Source organism: Paramormyrops kingsleyae, chromosome 2, assembly GCF_048594095.1.
Source record: "Paramormyrops kingsleyae isolate MSU_618 chromosome 2, PKINGS_0.4, whole genome shotgun sequence".
NCBI lineage: Eukaryota > Metazoa > Chordata > Actinopteri > Osteoglossiformes > Mormyridae > Paramormyrops > Paramormyrops kingsleyae.
In genome coordinates, this window is record NC_132798.1 from 36,510,958 (window position 1) to 36,518,700 (window position 7,743).

Genomic DNA, 7,743 nt, shown 5'->3' on the forward strand with positions numbered 1-7,743 from the left:
CGACCCCCCCCCCCCAATGTTCCAGCCAAAGTTATGCCCTTGACAGGAAGTAATAGTCACATGTGTTTTTGAAACTTAAAAAAAAAATTCTGAACCAAATGTGCAAATCCATCTAATTTGCAACATACAGCCATGGAAAAAATGAAGAGACCACTCTATATTTAAAAAAAACAATTTGCATTTCTAAATACTGGTTTAATCGTTCTTCTGCTGGCAGAAGGCCATGCTGAGCAGCAGGTTGCTTCCAGTTTAAAAATTTCTAAGAGGGTAGTACCCAAGAACATGCAAGAGACACTGGGAGTGACCAGAAACCAGCCAGGTAAAGGGTGGAAGCGACTTTCTAATGCCAGAGATGACCGTTAACTTATCTGAGAATTTCTCACGAATCAGAGGATGACATCAAGTGACCTTCAAAAGGAACAGGAAACATTAAGTGCAGGTGTGAGGTGCACTGCTAGGATAGGAACCATACTGCAGTTTGCAAAAAAAAAAAATATATTCACAGATGCACACTCTTAAATTGAGAAATGAGTGAAACAAAATATTGTGCTGTGGTCTCTTACAGGGTATATACAGAAATCCAGAGGTTAAATTTAACACCTTTTAATACCTTTTTTAATACTTTCTCAGTATTTTTAAAAAACCCCACGACATTGAGTTGCAACTGTTTTTAAACAAGTTTCAAACTGATTTAATGATTTATAATATTACAGTAACACAATCTTGGCCTGTACAACAGAATTTAAATAGGGAACATGGCTCAACAGAATAAAATCGAACATGGATATCCAGCTGTTTTTTCTTTGATGACTGATTGAGGCTCTCATCAAACATCATCACGAATGGCCCAGCCTGGTTGATGCTATTAATAAGCTGTTGTTTAAAGAACGGCGCCAATCCAAATCTAATGATGTATCCGCTTTTGTCTTTCCCACACGTGAATGACTTGGTAATGTCAGAGTCAGGAAACATCGTTTGAAACAGTTCTTCAATTCCTTCGTTGGAATTCAGTGAGTGATGTTTAACAGCAGTGTCTACACACCACAGAACCTCTGCACGAAGTGTCGGTGTGGCACCCATGGTCTCCCGGAGGTCAGCCACCGATGCAGCCGTGACACTGGTTTGGACAGCGGCGCTGTTTTGCGGTATAACGGTGGCAGCAGCACAGAAAGTAGAGATGGGCAACTGCTCCCGTCCACGCATTGCTGATTTATGAATTGTGCATCGCATATGCGACCGGAGAGCATTAACTCCCATCCAAGTGATATTTATCGTTTTTTTGCAAACCGAACAGTAACCCTCTCGATTTTTTCCTGGTACTGGCCTTAGCCAGTCCTTAAATGCCAGGTCCTCTAGCTACTTCTGTGCAAATTAGCACTTACCTATGATGACTATGTCTTAGTTTTTCTGAGCGTAAGCACCCAACATGTACTTCGCGCGCAAACCATTTAAGACGTCGCTCGACCACCGCATATGACGTCAGCATCACAGAGATCATCTATGTATGAAGGAATGAGTCTAATCCACATTTAAAATAATTTGCGAGAAATTTAGCAGATAAAATTTAAAACACAAATGGACAATTCATAGTTTAAAAAAAAAATCTAAAATTTAATACCTCGTAAATTTGCGTGTAATACCTTTAAATACTTTTTAATAGCCTTAATTTTTGCTTATGTGATTTACTACCTTTTAATACTTTTTAAAATCACGCGGACACCCTGCTCTTAATATTCCCGCGGCTGTATATTCGTTATACTAACATTGCCATACATTGTGAAGGATTTGCTAAATATCTTAACTTGGGAAATCATTATACTTCTGTATAACATGCAGTTCATTTCCCTACCAAGCTGGACAACATGCTTTGTGGTCCAGACCACTTTCAAAACTTGTGGTAAAAGCATTTTTATAACATTTTTCAACTTCCCCATGACCAAACTTCCCAATAGCCATTGTGTCTTGTAAGAGCTATAAATGCTTTTATTTAAAATACATAGACATTAACCAGCCTGTCATGCCCCACATGCCTTTTCCCCCTGTGTTCTCTGTTGTGTGGCTCTAACGAGCCTCACCTGCTCCTTGTTTAACCCTGCCTCTTGTTTCAGCCCTCGTGTGGATGATCCCAGGTGCCTCTCGTCTGCGCCCTCATCTGTGGTGTATATAGTGCCTTGTCCTGAGCTCCCCTGCTCGGTCATAGTTATGTTATGTTGCTGACTGCTTATGCACCCTTTGTCTACTCAGTGCCCCCTGTCTCTCCCTAGTTTTTTCCCTGCCAAGTTTTGACCCTTTTCTTTACTTCCCCTGTTGTGTTTCAGCCTGAAAGCCGTTTTATTTTTCCCTGACGCCTGCCTTGCTTCTGTCCTTCCCACACAGCCTGACAGTTAAATATGTCGACATGCCTGCTTTTAACATTTTTAACAATATAAATTTGCATTTAGACTACACAGCAATCACATGTATTAGTGTGATGCAAAAGACCGGTATCCCGTCTAGGATATTTCCTTCTTGGGCCGCATATGCTGCGATGTGAAAACGACATACATTCACAAAAGCACACCTCCCTTTTTCAGTATCTCAGCCAAAGCCTTCATGGTTTTCTATTCATGCCTTTGGGTTTACAGCAACAGCTGCTTCGCATGGCAAATTTTCAAAAAGTGATGATTTTTGTAAGTCGCAAGATGGTTGACATGAATGTGAAGCATTTGTGCTTCCAACCATTGTGTTCTAACTATACAAACACGGAATAATTGTTTCAAGATAACGGCACAAGCTCTTAGCAAATTAGCAGTTGCACAAAAATGTGGCTGTTGAAAGGTCAGTGGTTGAGTCATTTCCTTGCTGAAGAAACATTGAAGATTCCCCCAGTTTGTGAATTTAATCTTGAAAGGCCTCCTTCCTGTTTTAAAAAAGTGAATAGCTCTGTTTTATGTTTGACATTATGGAATATATATACAGTCATTGACAAAAGTCTTGTCACATAAGGACATAGTAACTTAAAAAGGCATATAACTTTATTTCTAATCAATCAATTGTTACATTGAATGGATCAATTTAATGCCAAGGGCTTTCACATTAATAACTGGGTACAAAATGAAACAGTCAAAAAGTGTCTTGTTCACAGCTTGTTAAAATCCATAACACCTGTTTTTGCAAGGATAAAAGTCTTGTCATGTCTTTTAATTATTCAACCAATCACAAATTAGAGGTTCACCTGTGACAAATATTGTAATGGACATAATCCCAGGTGTGTATAAAAAGAACCCCAGCACACCAGACCTTCACTTGAAGTGCAACCTAACTTCTGACAACATGCCAAAGATTCAACCACAGACCAAGTCTGCTGCTGAGGTGGCAGACATCGTTAATGTATCCAAACGTCAAGTGGAGAGGATTAAAAAAAGATATATAGAAACTGGTGATGTTCATGACAAGCCCAGGTCAGGCAGACCCCGTAAGACAACTCTTTGAGAGGACCGTTTGTTGCTTTGAAAGTCCAGGGCCAACCCTTTTTCAACTGCAGCAGAGCTACATCAGAACTGGTCACCAGAAACCGCTGTGTCTACAAGAACAGTTTCTCGAATTCTCGCACGCAGTGGTCTCCATGGCCAAATTAGTGCTCAGAAACCAGCATTAACAAGAACACAACAAAAAAGCATGTTGAATTTGCCAAGGCTCACAGCTTGCAGCAAGGATGGACAGAGGCAAAGTGGCAGAAGGTTGATTTTTCTGACGAATCATCCATTGAACTACATACCAAATGCCGCAAATACTGCAGGAGACCTGTTGGAACCCACATGAACTCAAAATTCACCCAGAAAACAGTCATGTTAGGTGGAGGAAAAATCATGGTTTGGGGTTACATCCATGGGGGTGTTCGAGAGATCTGCAGAGTGGATGGCAACATCAACAGCCTGAAGTATCAAGATATTCTTGCTGCCCATTACATTCCAAACCATAAGAGAGGGCAAATTCTGCAGAAGGATGGCGCTCCTTCTCATACTTCAGCCTCCACATTGAAGTTCCTGAAACTGAAGAGGATCAAGGTGCTCCAGGATTGGCCAGCCCAGTCACCAGACATGAACATTATTGAGCATGTCTGGGGTAAGATGAAGGAGGAGGCTTGGAAGACGAAACCAAAGAATCTAGACGAACCCTGGGAGTCCTGCAAAACTGCTTTCTTTGCCATTCCTGATGACTTCATCAACAAGTTATTTCAGTCATTGCCAAGACGTATGGATGTGGTCCTCCAAGCTCATGGGAGTCATACACATTATTAATTTTTTTTTCCAAGGCACCATGACTTTATGTTCTGATGTTATTGTAGCATGTTTGTGTATTCTAAATTAAGTATATGTATAATTTCTACATTATTTTTGCATATGACAAGACTTTTGTCCAGGCAAAAGTTGACCTTTCTGTCCTAATTACATGACAAAACTCAATGAATGATGCAAAACTTTATTTTGGTATAATAAGCATAATGTAGAGGGCTTTGCCTTTTCTTATAAGCCATTTCTGATTCCAACTAATTAACTACAGGTCAAGTTATTATTTGTTGTTCCTACAACTTGGTTAAGCGACAAGACTTTTGTCAGGCACTGTATATATACACTCAAAGGATTATTATGAACACCATACTAATACGGTGTTTGACGCCCTTTCGCCTTCAGAACTGCCTTAATTCTACGTGGCATTGATTCAACAAGGTGCTGAAAGCATTCTTTAGAAATGTTGGCCCATATTGATAGGATAGCATCTTGCAGTTGATGGAGATTTGTGGGATGCACATCCAGGGCACGAAGCTCCCGTTCCACCACATCCCAAAGATGCTCTATTGGGTTGAGATCTGGTGACTGTGGGGGCCATTTTAGTACAGTGAACTCATTGTCATGTTCAAGAAACCAAATTGAAATGATTCGAGCTTTGTGACATGGTGCATTATCCTGCTGGAAGTAGCCATCAGAGGATGGGTACATGGTGGTCATAAAGGGATGGACATGGTCAGAAACAATGCCCAGGTAGGCCGTGGCATTTAAACGATGCCCAATTGGCACTAAGGGGCCTAAAGTGTGCCAAGAAAACATCCCCCACACCATTACACCACCACCACCAGCCTGCACAGTGGTAACAAGGCATGATGGATCCATGTTCTCATTCTGTTTACACCAAATTCTGACTCTACCATTTGAATGTCTCAACAGAAATCGAGACTCATCAGACCAGGCAACATTTTTCCAGTCTTCAACTGGAAAATTGGGAAGTTGGCTATTGGGAAGTTTGGTCATGGGGAAGTTGAAAAATGTTATAAAAATGCTTTTACCACAAGTTTTGAAAGTGGTCTGGACCACAAAGCATGTTGTCCAGCTTGGTAGGGAAATGCACTGCATGTTATTCAGAAGTATAATGATTTCCCAAGTTAAGATATTTAGCAAATCCTTCACAATGTATGGCAATGTTAGTATAACGAATATACAGCTGCGGGAATATTAAGAGCCCATCCGCCTCAAGGTTGTGCGTGTTGTGGCTTCACAAATGCTTTGCTGCATACCTCGGTTGTAACGAGTGGTTATTTCAGTCAAAGTTGCTCTTCAATCAGCTTGAATCAGTCGGCCCATTCTCCTCTGACCTCAAGCATCAACAAGGCATTTTCGCCCACAGGACTGCCGCATACTGGATGTTTTTCCCTTTGCACACCATTCTTTGTAAACCCTAGAAATGGTTGTGCGTGAAAATCCCAGTAACTGAGCAGATTGTGAAATACTCAGACCGGCCCGTCTGGCAACAACAACCATGCCATGCTCAAAATTGCTTAAATCACCTTTCTTTCCCATTTTGGAGTTCAGGAGATTGTCTTGACCAGGACCACACCCCTAAATGCATTGAAGCAACTGCCATGTGATTGGTTGATTAGATAATTGCATTAATGAGAAATTGAACAGGTGTTCCTAATAATCCTTTAGGTGAGTGTATATGTTAAAAGAAATGGACACTTGGACTATTGCCTGTCACTTCTAGGGCTGGGGTGTTCAGGGAAAGACTGTCTGGTGCCTTAGGGGGGGCAGCCATTTGACCTACACTCAGGGGGAAAAAAAGGGTAAAAATTTATACCTTTGGTTGTCACTGTGGCTGTACCCCCAAGGGTCTGCTAAGTGTACCCTTAGCTGTAGGTAATTGTATCTTTTAAGTTATAGAATTGGACTCCATTTCTGTACTTGAAAGGTACAATTACAAGGGTACAGCGCTGACCAGGGAAGCAGAGGCGAGGAGACGTAGGATCAGGGAAAATGCGGGGTTTAATGAGCAAAAAGGAACACGCACGAGCGGTAAGGGAAAAACGGCAATACAATGACCGGACTGGGGAAACAAACAGAAACGCGGACTAAATACAATGGACTAATGACAACAATCAAAAACAGCTGGTAAACACGGGGAATCCACACGGGGTAAATGAGGGGGCGTGGCACACGGGAGGAGTGAACGATCGGGGCAGGACACCCAGTGACAAGCAAAGGTACAAATTTTTACCCTTTTGTGTAATGACCTAATCTAATCCAACCTAAAGATGTTTTACACGGTTTTCTGGCTTATACTGCTTGCATGTGCTGCCTGTTTTTTTATACGTATGTATAAAGAATTCTAAAACAGTGATTCTCAACCCATGGGTCACGACCCAAATTTGGTAAGTTCAGAAAAGGTTGGGAGGCAGGATTTCCCAGCAGCAATCCTAGAATCTAAATGGGTCTTGGGTCTGTGCAAAACTAGTGAACACTCAACCAATCCAAAAAGCCAAACCACAGATACTTAATCACTGGCACATCTAATTACATTTGTGCAATAGGCATTGATTGGCGTAAATTGCAGCGTGCACTGCGCACTTGATCATAGTGTTAATTTAAACCTATACCTGATATAGGTTCGCGACTGGCATGGTAAAAATTGGATCGCAGTACAAAAAAGGTTGAGAACCACTGCTCTAAAGTCAACTATGTTGGTTGTGGTACATTATAAAAATAAACTTCATTCAAACAGCTCTATTCCCTGCAATCTTTGTACTGAAGAGCTTCTCTCACTTGCTTTCACATGAACTCTTCAGCAAGGCCACAATTTATATTGTCCTCTCAAGGACACTTTACAATGCATACAATCCAACAGAAAATCCAAAAAACATAGAACAGCTACAACAAACCAAAGGCAATCTTACAAACTGGGTGATGTATCATAACATACTTGAAATGGATCTGTTTTTAACTGGAGCTTGAAAGTTGAAGTAGGATGTACATTTTGCAGACTCTGTGGCTGTGTATTACAGAGGTTTAGCGCTACAACATTAAATGCCGTGTCAGCCATAGAAGAAAATCTATACCAAGGTACCATAAGGAAATTGGAACCTGAGGATAGTGTGTGACCTTGTGTGGAAGGATGAAGAAGGTCGGACTGATAGAAAGGAGAAAGTTCATGCAGAACTGGTAGGCGATAAGCATTTCTTTATATTTGATTCTGAATGTAACTAGCAACCAGTCGTGAAGAACAAAAGTTACGTCGGTGGATTTCTTAGTAAGTAAAAGACAGCAAAATTTTGAACGTACAATAATCTTTTGAGATATTTCGAAGAAAGGGCAATAAAAAACACGTCACAATTGGCATGAAAGCATGAATGTTTCAAGATCAGTAACACTGAGGAAAGGTTGGAGTTGAACAGTGTTACAGGGATGGAAACATGTTGTCTGATCCAGAGAGCTA